The sequence below is a fragment of the Ambystoma mexicanum genome, chromosome 6p, assembly GCF_040938575.1.
Source record: "Ambystoma mexicanum isolate Mex_15411 chromosome 6p, UKY_AmexF1_1, whole genome shotgun sequence".
Lineage (NCBI taxonomy): Eukaryota > Metazoa > Chordata > Amphibia > Caudata > Ambystomatidae > Ambystoma > Ambystoma mexicanum.
Window position 1 is genome coordinate 1,023,075,012 of NC_090935.1, and position 13,192 is coordinate 1,023,088,203.

Consider the following 13,192-nt stretch of genomic DNA (forward strand, 5'->3'; position numbering starts at 1 on the left):
TGCAGCCTATATGCCTATGCCCTTGAATCCCATTGTCCCAAGATGAAATCGGGGGGAAGGGATTCATCAGTGCTTCAAACCACTTGCCATCCTGATCCATCTGTTGAGAACACTATCCTTTTCATTGTGTGTACATTTCCCTTGCACCTTTTTATATTAGAATGAGGGCAGGCATTAGGTTGAGAACCTTTTGTTTTGACTTTACTGACTAGGACTGTTTTACTTTTCCTTTGTGGTCGAGTTTACTCCCACTTTAGATTTAGAGCCAGTTAGGAAGTCTCCAACCCTTTGCAGAGTTATAAATAATGCTGTTGAACTTGCATCCCTTGTTTGTGACTCTCCTTTTGATGCCATGAGTTCCTCATAGTCATCAATAATAATATTCAGCATGCTCTTCTTTACATTATTTAGTACATGTTTGGCTTGTGGAATTCCATCTATTGGTATGGTTACAGGGTCAGGCCTGACCCTCTCAGGGGGAACAGTGACCTCTCCAAACCTATGGTTGGTAGCCTACCATTGCATATTACAGAGCCAGTCCTACCCCAGAGGTAGTTGGGAGGTCCGAAGTCCCTAAACCACCTAACTGTGCCATGATGATTGATCTTGGTTCTGATGTATGTCACGCAATGCCTTTCAACTTTAATGCTGGCGTTCACTTTTCATTTTAGGACTGAAAGAACCAACGTGCAATGCAGCATCAGAGGATCCCAGTGGTCTATGAAACTAAGCACCCGGCATAGAGACCAACTCTAAATCCCTGACATTGGCCTCTCTCCAGAAAACACAGAAGTGACATAACATACTGCTACTCCAAGAATGCGTTCTACCAAGCGACTGCTGGCTGTGGAAAATAGACTAATTCAAATGCCATGTGAGAAAAAGCAGAGGGATAAAGAGGTTTTCTCAAGACTTGCAATGCACAGACCCTACCCCAGGGGAAAGAGCAGACATAGATTGGCCCTCAGGGTCATCTGGGACACAGAACCAATGGAGTGCGAGGAAGGACAGAAAAAAGTAATCACGACAATTAAGGACAGTAAAAGTGTGTCCAGCTGAGGTCATAAGGTGTGGACCGAGAGACCAGTGAAAGGACAAAAAGAGGAGCGATTTGCTTAAGAGTTTGTGGAGGAGTTGAAGAAAGCTATAGGTGAGGTATTGTGGGTGTGAGAAAGTGCTACTAAGTAGAAAGAGTTTCACAGTGATTTTGTACTGTATGTGGGAGCGATTATCAATAGATAAGGGTGTAGATGTGACGTGTGAATACGTAGTGGGTGGAAGAAAATAGTAGAGGGTAAGAGTTGGAGAAAGAGAGAGAGAGAGAGAGACAGAGACAGAGAGAGAGAGAGAAGTTGTGGATGGATAGATTGGAGCTGGTAGGAAGTAGTCAGTTGAGTAGAAGTAATACATATGGAGAAAGTAAGTGAGGAGAGGAAGTGAGACGACTGGAGGGGGTAGGAGGACAGAGGTACAGTGGGGGAAAGAAGGATAAGAGGGAGGGAGTAGGAAAGGAAAAGAGGGTAGGCAGTAGGTTGGCACACAACCAGGGAAAGAAATGAAAAAGAGCAAAGAGAGGGATAGAAACAATAAAAAGCCCATGTAGAGCACATGAGAGTTTCAGGGACTAGTCAGATACACCCCTATGCCAACTCCACCTACAGTCTTGAGACGTTTTTCAAGTGCATTTCAAAGTGTAAGCAATAAAAAAACTCAACCCTCTATTGAACTCTCAAGATACATACGGCCATCTCTGACAATGTGTAGTGTGCTTAAATGGGTTCACCCTACTAGCCTTTCTAGTGATTCACAAGTCATAGGGGAAGAAGATGGAGATGGAAGCAAATCAAGAGGGAACATAGCAAGGGTGCAGGGAGCTTACAATAAAGGTGGAGATGGGGATTTCACCAGCAATGAATCTACAAGCACCATGGAAGGAAATATGGGGGGGGGGGCATATTGTGCTGACTCAGGTTGGGTGGGTATTTAATGGTGTGTGGACTTAGATGTTAGGGGGGTGCTTTTCCTTGCACAAGAGGGTATTGTGCTCTTTCCTGAAATGTAGACACCTGAGGGCGAGTCTGGGTTTGATAGGAGGAGGTCCTAAAATCTGGGGAACAGACAGGGAAGACCTGTCTTCTAGTTCTTTTGTTCCTGCACCTGCAAAGATCAAGTCTGCACATGTCCTTGTTCCTGGTATATTGGAGGCTTCTGGAGATGCTGAGGCCCTCAGCATGGTATTTTGTAGACTTGAAGGCAACAGTCATGTAGATGATGCAAAACGATTTGAATGTGTTACATGCTTGCAGCAGGAGCCAGTGAGTTCTATGAGTTTGGGGTGTTGTGGGTGAATTTGCAGAGTCCTTTAATGAGTCATGCAGTAGGATGCCAGACACATCTCTGTGGTGGGACAAGGGTGCTGGAGGACCTCCTAGGAGGGCATGGGACAGCACTGAGTCTTTAACTGTAGATCTGACGTTTTTCCCTAAATGAAGGGCTGGATTTTCCAGGGAGGGAAAGTTGGTAACAAGCTGTTTGTGTCCTCCTTGGTTGTGCTGCTTAAACAAGAGGTGCCTTTGAATGTGGAGCTGAAGGGAATCGCTGCTGGCATTCAGCTGGGGTGTGAATCCTTATAAGGTTCATAATGGAGTACCACGTCTGTATGGCCGGGTGCTCGTTAGGTTGGTCAGCAGTAGGAATCTGAGGTAGAAGTTGGCAAAATCATCTATGAGAGATGCCACTGGATGTTCTAGAATGATTGGAGGGCTTATTTGCTAGGTTTCCGATATTTGTGCTTGACTGAAGTGGAAAGCTGTGACAAAGGGTGTGCATGGCAGCGATGATTAGATTAAGGACATTACCATTGTAGTGCACTGAGTCTTCTGCATACTGAGTAAGGTTAAGAGTCTCTTAACTCAGGGACTTAGTTGCTGTGTTACAAGGGATGTTGAAATCACCAAGGATGATGTAGGCATGCACGAGAGTCATGGTTGTGACCAAGACCATGAGGTTTCCAATTAAGAAGTGATTGGGCTTCGGTCAACTGTAAATGTGGTGGAAGGTGACTGCATATCTTAGGGAGAATATGAATGGCAGGAAATGTGTTTGAAAGAGCTGATGGTGGTGGTTTTGAGTTGGGTGCATGGCTATAATGCTTTGTGAAGTATGGCGAGGTCAATGATCATCTTGTTCGGATGGTCTCTTTGTAGAATGTTGTAGCCAATAATGAGGGAGCCCCAGGATGTTGTCCAGGTATTAGCTATAAAGGAGGCCTTCAAGTCATGTGTGCTGATGGATTTAGTGTTTTCTGATGTATGGTTGATGATGAGCCAAGGAATTTCACTACATCAATGACACTTCTTATTTCATCATCAAAATTGAATCTTTAATATGGTCTCCGAATACTATTTTTGCCACCGCTGGTCTGGTTGGGCTATATACCAACATATCCAATGAGGAAGGGGGGATTGTAATATACATATATATATATATATATATATATATATATATATATATATATATATATATATATATATATATATGTATATATATATATATATATATATATATACACATATATATATATATATATATATATATATATATATATATATATATATATATATATATATATATATATGTTGCAAAATAAAATAAAAAAGGTAAAAGGAGTTCACTATCAATTCGAACTCACACTTCTGAGCCTTACACTACATAATAATTATTTCTGCTTTGACCACACACATGTGTGCTAGAGTACTCAAATCATTTTATTGCAAGTTTGATAATGAATGTAATCATTTTTAGCACACCACAATGGCAAGAAGGAAGGCATGAATTGAATTTGATTCTTAAATTAAATATTTGTCATTTGAGGATAATCTTTGGAGTGCTTACAGGGTTTCTTTTTTCTTTCTCATTACAATACCTTCCATAGTTTAATTCACATTTGCAATAGGCCTACGTCTAGTTAATTATCTTGATGAAACTGTTTCTCAAGTTGCGCCATTTGAATTATACATAAAACCTACAGACCAACAATCACAATTATATGCCAATTCAATATGTCCAATAAAAACAATGCAATCATTGACATACTTGCAGCTGCTGAGGCTGAATAGTATTCTCAGCAACACACAAAGATGTCTTTCATCATCACATGCAATGTTGTTACAGTTGCAGAAACAAGGATATCATTGCATGACCTTAGATAAGGCAAGGAATACTTTCAGCAAATATCTTACATGGATTCACTAATGCCAAAATGAACTCAAGCATTTTGCAGAATGAGCAAATTAAAAATGAAATTGTGCAGGAGATTGAAGCATTCATTCAAGTCAACAAAACAGAATGTAAAAGCAAGAGGAAATATCGAGGCTGAGTACCACAAAAGGAAATACACCAAACACGGGTTTATAAAGATTCACAGATCTTTATTCCACTGCGCAGTTTACAAAGAACAAAATCAGATAGATATCTGGCCCTCAGTACATCACAACGAATACCAGCCCTTCAGTGGGAGGAGTGAGAGGTACTGGACATCTGGAAATTCATACATTTACACAATTTCAGTAATAATGTCCAGCCCCTCTACAGGTTAATAACCAGTGGTTTAGAGTTCGTGCCGAGTTCACTTATGGCTTATACAACAATATGCACATGGATTACATTTGGTTTAACTTCAAACAAGTTACAATGACAAAGTGTATTTCAGGATTTAGCAGTAAGCCTTAGCACATATCCCTTCACAATGCAATTCAGCCAGTGTCCACGCTCGACATTTGCTTTGTATTGCCTTCGATGTATGTTTGTGGATGAGGCTTATTGGTGCAGACAATCCTAAAACCACAAGTCATGTACGGGACAAGGTCTCTTTACCCAGTCTAAACATTCGGCCCACGGACAGTCTAACCATTAACTTGGGTACAAAGATTGGGAAGGCTTGGTTACAAGTTGGAAACACATTCCACCATTTTAGAACACAGAATTACATATGAACAGAAATCGAAAATGGCGGATGATCCTAAAATGGCGGCAAAGTCGATCTAAAATGGGAACTTTGCAACGCGGTTTTATTCGCAGAGCGACTGGGTTTATGCCAATATATATTAGAAAGGAGACACAATATGATTTCCCGTTTAACAAGAAGACATTACAGTCTCCACTCTATAGGAGATGTTCAAATGTTTTATCAGAGGTAAACTGATGTCAAAAACTGGTAGATATAAAAGGATGAGAGACAAGGAGATAAGAAATGGTCTACAGAAGCAAAGGATTTGGAAAAACAATTTGCTCCATGCCATGATGAAGGAGTTAAATCAAGATTGCGGAAAGCAAAATATGAACTGAATAGACTTATATCAGATCAAATTGATTATTCTTAGACAAAGGATTAACTATTTTGAGAATGGAGAGAAGGCTGTTAGGCTCCTTGTGCACAGGCTGAAGGTGGCTGAGAGCAATCATGTTGTCACGGCAATCCGGAATCCTGATGGAAGTTTGGAGACAAAACAAAAAGGAATAAATACCATGTTCCACAACTTTTACAAAGACCTTTACAAATCAGATTTGGATTGTGAACTAGAAACTATAAAGTATTTCTTAGACTCCTTAGGACTTTCTTGTTTAACTGTAGAGCAGTCAGCCGGTATTGAATACAAGATAGAATTGGGAGATAGTTGTTTGGCTGTTTCCTCGGTTATGGCGGGCAAGATGCCTGGCACTGATGGATTGCCAATAGAATTTTACTGGATTTAACCTGACATCGCTCTTCAACTGCTATTTGAGGTCTATAATATATCTCTTGATGCATGATCCTTACCTGATACTATGCAGCATGCCTTGTTAACTGTGTTAAAGAAGAAAGATAGATCCCCTACAAGATTTGCAAATTATTAGCTGATCAGTTTGATTAATACAGATTGCAAGATTTTGGCCAAGACATTTGCAAGAAGATTGGAACTGGTGATACCTTCATTAGTACATGTAAATCAGGTCAGTTTTGTAATCAGAAGATCTGTAGGTGACAATATGAGACGTCTGCTATTGACAATTGAACATGGGCATAAACAAATGACCAGTGCAACTGTGGTCTATGTAGATGTGAGAAGGCATTTGACCGTATTGAGTGGGCTTCCTGTTTACTTGTTTAGAGAAGATAGGATTTGGTCAAGACTTCAAGCGATGGATACGACTTTTGTACATGAATCCATCTGCAAGTGTACTCACCAATGTTCTTATTTCAGAACCATATCTGCTTAAGAGAGGTACCAGACAAGGTTGCCCTCTTTTCCCACTGTTATTCATCTTGACACTGGAACTGCTGGCTGTGCTGTTGTGGTCTGATACAAATCTCTGTGCAATAATTGAGAAGAATCATGAGAACAAAATCTGGTTATACGCGGATGACCTACTGGTGGCTTTACGCGATCCAGAGCATGGCATCCCACATCTGATGCAAGACATTCAATAATTCTCGGTTGTGCCAGGCTATAAGCTAAATTGGGATAAATCTGAGATCCTCCCTATCAATAACTTATGTATGCGGTACACCCACCTGCAATCAGTTCCAATTTACATGGTGCCCCGAAAGAATGAGGTATTTGGGTATTTGGATAGGACTGGATGTGGTGAAATTGCCAATTCTACCAGAACTTCAATCACATGTGGATAGATGGGGACTGTTGAGACTATTCACATGGGAGAAAATCAATTGTATCAAAATTAACATGGCACCGCGTGTGAATGACCTACTTTCAATGCTTCCCATCAAGCTACCAAAGCATTTTTTCAAAGAGATCAACAGGATTATGCAGAAGTTCATATGGGATGGCAAACCACCAAAACTTGCACTGTGGAAACTGCAGCTTCCACAAAAGCAGGGCGGTATGAATCTACCTAACTTTCCTGAATATCATCTGGCATTTATGGTTCGTCACCTGTGGAAGCTTATTGACAAGGATGGTGATCAGCCAGTTGAAATAACAAGGGAAAGTAATGTATTATCATAATTGGCTCCAAAGGCTGTGCTGACAACAATGGTGAAATCTGCCAAAGGGCAAAACCCGTTGACTGCTTTAATGAAGGAATGCTGGTGCAACATATTCAATTGTTTGGGAACCAATCCATATTTGTTTCTGGATACATCGATTTTGCCCAATCCAGCTTTGAAATCAGAAAGGAAAGTACTATTCTGGCCGGTGTGGTTTTTGGCAGGAATCAAGTACATTAGGGACCTGGTTGATGGGACAAATGGATCCCATTTGCGCAGTTGTGCCACATCTTTGATATGAGTGAAAGCTCTTAAGCTGAATACAGAAAATTGAAGAACATCAGCACTACAAATATGGACCCTTCACAGCTAATGACTCAGAATACTGCTTGGACGGCTTTGGAAACTTGCAAACCTGCATCTCACCCTGCTGCCACTTTCTACGGAATCCTGAAATCATGTTGTAAAGGAGATCCTGAGATTGTAACAGTTTGGGCTGAAGAACTGGATGGAGTAATTGATCAGGTTTGCTGGCGAAGATGCTGTGGTAATGTACGACTGATGAGCATGGATTGGGACTTGAGAGCATTGCAAATCAAACTCCTTTTTAGAACTTATTGTTCCAGAGACACCTCCTGGAGAACGAATTGTGTTGGAAGTGCAAGCACTCTCAGTCATCTGATCTGGTTCTGTCCCAAAAGTAAATCATTCTGGGAGGGAGTCTGTGACTGGCTAGGCTTAGCCTTATGCTGTGCAGTTTGAATGGCTGCATCTCTTCTGGTACTTGGGGATGTATGTCTGTTGGAGGACATTGATTTCTGTAAAACATTATGGTTCCTCCGGGCTTGTATGATTGCAAAAAAGATTATTTTAAGGGCCTGGAAATCTTCTGTCTCTATTTGCACGATGAATAGGTGGACGAGTTGCTTACTGTTTCCACTTTGAAAGGGCTATTTATAAACAAACCGGAGATACTGATATGTTTTTGGACACATGGGGGAGCTTCCTTGATGTTTATGGCTAATGTGTCGGAACTGACGGCCTACGCCACACTGTTATGTCACAATTCAATTAAAATATGCATGGTACATTGATCAATTCTTGTGTTCATAAAGGCCTCTGATATCCTAGCAAATGACATATCATTATTCATGAATTGTATAGTTGGTATGACTTACTTTTTGCCTCTAATGGCAATTCTTGGTCTCTTTTTGTTTCTTCCTCTCCTCTTTTCCTGTCTCTTCTTTCCTTTCTTCCTTAGTTTTGTGGTTCAATACATGTTATTATGCTCATCTTTGGTTACTGTTTTTTTTCATTCATTGTTGCTTTTATGTTGGATATCTGTAACTTTGTTGTCATGTATCTTTTGACTAATGTAAAATAAAAATAAAAAAAACCTGAAAAATAGGGCCCAGAAACTGCATTGAAAAAAGGTAGGTACAAGTTTGAAAGTTAGGTTAAGGTGTGAAAACAAAAGCACAAATAAGAAAGGAAAAAGCATATCTCTCAACACACCCTGATTTGCATTTTGTCACCAGTCTCTGTAGATTTATTTTCAGTATAGTAGTCAAGGCTAGGGGTGGGCAAAGTTAGCATCACTGCTGCTGAAACGATATTGCCTAAATTCGCCTCAAGCTCTGTTCTCCCTGCAGGGACTTTTTATATCTGTTGTGTCAATTTTCAATTCCTTCCTGAAATGTTTTTTTTCCGCTGAAATATCATGTTTTTGACGGCTAAGCCAACGTTTTATGGAAAAAATAAATGTCTTCCTGTAAACCAAAAAAAAAAGTGTTACAGGTAAGCATTGTCCATTGTTACAATAAGACCTTTAATATTTAAGGCCTGATTCACAGATCATTTTCCATTGGGATTGCACCATTATAAAATGCTTTTGCGAATCAGGCCTTAAATGTTTACATAAAATCATTCAAGATTTAAAAATAAAAGACAACAGAATTTAGCAAACATGCTTATTGAACTGTATCTTTAGAGGAAACACGGGGACATTTTGTGACCAAAAAAAAAAAAAACATTTCCCCGTTAGCAATGTCTTGTTGCAGCAATGTCATTAAATGAGAAATATTGAGCCTCATTACAACTTTGCTGGTTTGGAAACAGCGGTGCCGTAAGCTTACCGGCACCACTGTGACCGGACCGGCAAACTACGAGACTGCCTGCAGGAGCCGCTGTGCCCGACAGGGGAGACCCTGCCGCACACAGCGGCCACAGTAGGCAGACCACTACCGAGGCACCGGCATCGTTATTAACAGTGCATGTGCCTCAGTGTTTCCCATTCCCATTGAGTCTAGGACTCAATCAGAAAATTACTGGCACCTGAATTCCGAGCCACCGAGCTCGGAATAGCCCTGTGGCACCGGGAAGTCAGAGGCAGGTAATTCATTACGGGTTCGGTGGCAACCTGCCAGATTTACTGGAACAGTTACCGCCAAACCTGTAATGATGCCAATAGTTTTTTTTATCCTTCAACTGCCAAAAAAGGTGTGTGTCATTATGCCACTTATCTAACTGAGTTTTGTGTTTACCTATCACAATGGTCTTCTTAAGCTCTGTATCTTGGCAAGAGAATATGAACATGGACAGACTGCTTGACTGCCCACAATAGTTATATTTGTAATACTAACCCAAAGTCAAGTGGGCCAAGCCATTACTCAGTGAGCAATCATTCAGTATCTCTGTTGAAGAGCCAGGTTCTAGAAGTCATGCAACTGCATCCTAAGAGCCCAGATAGAGAATCACAACTTCTCAAAAGAGAAGTGTACTGGATGCACACTTCAAACACAGAATACCCATCCAGGATGAACAATGCTACTAATTGGTATATATGTATGTGACATTTTATGGAAATATGCTTGACATTTTCTTTCATTATTGTTTTGCAATTCTATATCAGTAGCTTTTATTTTGTGTTGATCAAATCATGCACAAGTTAGGGTATATGTACCCTAGGCCTTGTTTTTATGCCCATGACCATTGTCAAACACATGTTCAGGATATACATTTTTTAGGAAGCCACGTTTTCAATCATTGAGAAGGAACGCAGACATGCCTTAGCAGACATACACACTTTATTTCACTCCAAGGTCAGATAAAATGATGCTATTTTTAAATGGCTTGCATGTTTATTATGATTATATGCATGCATATATTTTCACAATTGGCATGTTTCTGTTTTATATTTCAGCACTTGACAAAGAGGAAATATCTCCTAAACATGTTGGGCAATCAATGTGCCATTTGGACAAGTTAAACATTCCTCCCGGTTCTAGGAATAAGTCGCTAGTGTCTGGGCATGGTGTTTTATTCTGGGTTGCTGGCAGCGCTGCTGTTATTCACTGCGATAATGCTGTGGGAAATGTACAGTGGCAGCGAGGAGCCTACAACGCCTGAGAGGCAGTCCCTGCCTGACATCAAGAGGTATTCTGTGACTTCGCTCTACACCGGCCCAGTCCTGCGCTTCCAATACTGTATATCCCGAGGGTTCAGGATGGTGTTTGAGGAGTGTGCCAGACCAATCCGGCAGCTGTACCTGGCCATCCATATTGAAGGCGACAACTACCTTACAAAACCTAAGGCACATAGCACCAGTTGTGTCCTGCTTCAAGTTCGTAGCCCTTGCTCTTATCCTAACAGGACACAACCCATTTCCCCTATCTGTATTAGATACTCCAAGACTCTGGACATGGAGTCAAGAAAATAAGATTTTCTTATGCCTGATTACCTTCTTCCTGAGCAACATGTTCGAAAGTCAGTACCTATCCACGGGGCTTTTGAAATAACATTAAAAGATGTCCCAATCTTGTCAAAATTGGAAGTGTGGTTTCTTCCAAATATTCAGGAGCTCTACCATATCCTGGAGAATCACATGAAGATAAACCATTGGATGCTCCTTCTTTCTGTACTCCTTAACATCCTGACAGTATTCATCAAAACATAGACCCTTTGAAACAAATGCTACTTGGGATTTTTCTCAGTGAGTATGTTTTTGTAGTGGATTTAATGAAGACTTGTATTGAAAACAATTCCAACTGTATATTCAGGCAGGAGAAACAAGGCACTCCATGGACATCAGTCAGCAGAGGAATTCGCCTCCTTAACCACCACTGACACCATCTCTGAAGACAGTGTGACGAAGATTCCATTGTTGGGTGCCAATTAGGCTAACATTATAAACAATATATGCAAACATTGAATTTGGCAGATTATTGTATTTTTGAAATATAACAACATTATTGGTAAAAATACATTAAAAATAGATTCTATTTAGAAAACCTGACCATATTGGCTGCACCAATTTACACTAGACTCCATTCCCCACATAAGGACACTCATCATGTTGACTTTGTTCACAAAGTCATTAAAAATACTAGGTCCACTGGAAGAGAATATGTATATACTGGTTGTCCCAAAGTAGGCCAGTATCCAAACGTAAGAACACTCATGATGCTAGCTTTGCACATCAGTTCTCTACAAATATTATGCCCACTGAAAGAAAACACATACCTACTGGCTGAAGCAATGTAGGCCAGTATCTCCACATAAGAACACTCATTAAGTTGCCTTTGTCCATAATGCCGAAAGGAGGAATTGTCTACTGGCAACGATGTACAAACACTGGTTTTTTATTTTTATTAAATATAAAATGATGTGGGTAATTCCAACTCAGAAAGGGTGGTCTTCTAATTAGACCCGACTTTCAGAAAGCTCCATGCCAAAAGCATAGTGTATACCTTTGCCCTACTGCATCAGTATCCTGATCTGGCCCTTGCTCTCCCATGATATGCATCAGCAGATGCTTAGGCTGGGTAGGGCCTGAGCAAGCAAGACCCACCAAAAATCTGTAAATGCCCACTCAGCAGGGTTGTGTCGGCTTTTACAGATGTTAATGTGACTGCAGTGGGCCCACTACCTTAGCTTCAGGCCCCACTTGTTAGAAAATCGTGGCAGCGGGATCAGAGTTCACAGCTGCTCTGTTTGAAAGCTGATGTGTCAGAATAGTCACTGTCAAACAGGACTGCCCTTAAATCACAACATATGTCCCAACAAAGAGGATTTTAGGATAGCCTACCAATCTGACGGCAGGTTAATCTGAACATGTAAGCAATACCTAGGTTGAGATATGGTGGTTGGTAAGTCACATACTATTAAGAGCCACACCTGTGAGACTTGCTAGCCATGGACAAGCTATGTGTGTTCTAGTCAGAGGTGTCTCTGCTCAATTGCAGGAGAAAGAGAAGGAAAAACTAAGCCTCTCTTTGATTGTGAGGTTAGGCAACACCTCTCTCTAGCAGGACAGCCCTCAGTAGGAGCTGTCCTGGGAAACAGGCTTCAAAGGGCAGACCTGAAGCAAAAGATCCAGCTTCACACATGGGTGCTGCATATCAAAGGTCCTTTAAAATACAGGACTAGAGAAGGTAGCATGTCTGGACAGGCATGCAGAGTGAAACAAAGGTGGAAAGGATTCCCTATCTTAGTTTTCAGTGGCATTCCTTCCCTTCCTGACTCGTACACTTCCTGCACAGCAAAACTCTTTTTGTATGATGCAATAAGGCACACATCACTTGTTATCTAACCAGGCTTAGACCACATAAAGCAGTCTTGCTTTTAACCACTCTCTGGCGCCTTGCTCTTTTTATAAGGAATTGGTCTCCCTCACTTTCGTTGATTCATTTCTGGACTGCAAGAAGAATTCATTTTTGTGAAAGTTGATCTTTCTGAAGCCATTCAAGATCCAGAGTCCAGAAATTTGAAGTGGTGGCACCTTCGAACCCCCCAACTGTCAGGCGCCACTGTATTTGCACAGAATTTAATTACAAAACGGTTGTTTACATCCTCTTTGCAAAATAAAATATTATACATTTTAAGAAGCTATACTTTTACAATTGTTATGTTGTTATGTTATTGGGCATTCGTATAGCCCCTTTCACTATTTGTATGATCTCAACGAGCTGTGGGTTGAACTCCCTTGGTGACCGCAGTCCAGGTCAGTGGAAAGATAGGGTAGTAAGCAGTGTGTGTGTGCTCTCAGGATGTGTGCAGCTAGGCTGAAATATTGTGGTGGGTAGCTCTATTCTAATGCTAGAAGTGATGTGGAGGTAGTGTGAGACTAGGAGTATGTGAGCATCTAGGCCAGATTGTCTTGGGGTAGGCTGCATTGTAGCAGAGGTGGTGCTTGTATATGAGATT

General features: G+C 40.9%; 1 pseudogene; it reads left to right on the forward strand.

The window, feature by feature from the left end:
• Positions 1-10,298: 10,298 nt before the first annotated feature.
• Positions 10,299-11,420, forward strand: LOC138510796 (selenoprotein T2 pseudogene; annotated as a pseudogene).
• Positions 11,421-13,192: the final 1,772 nt, after the last annotated feature.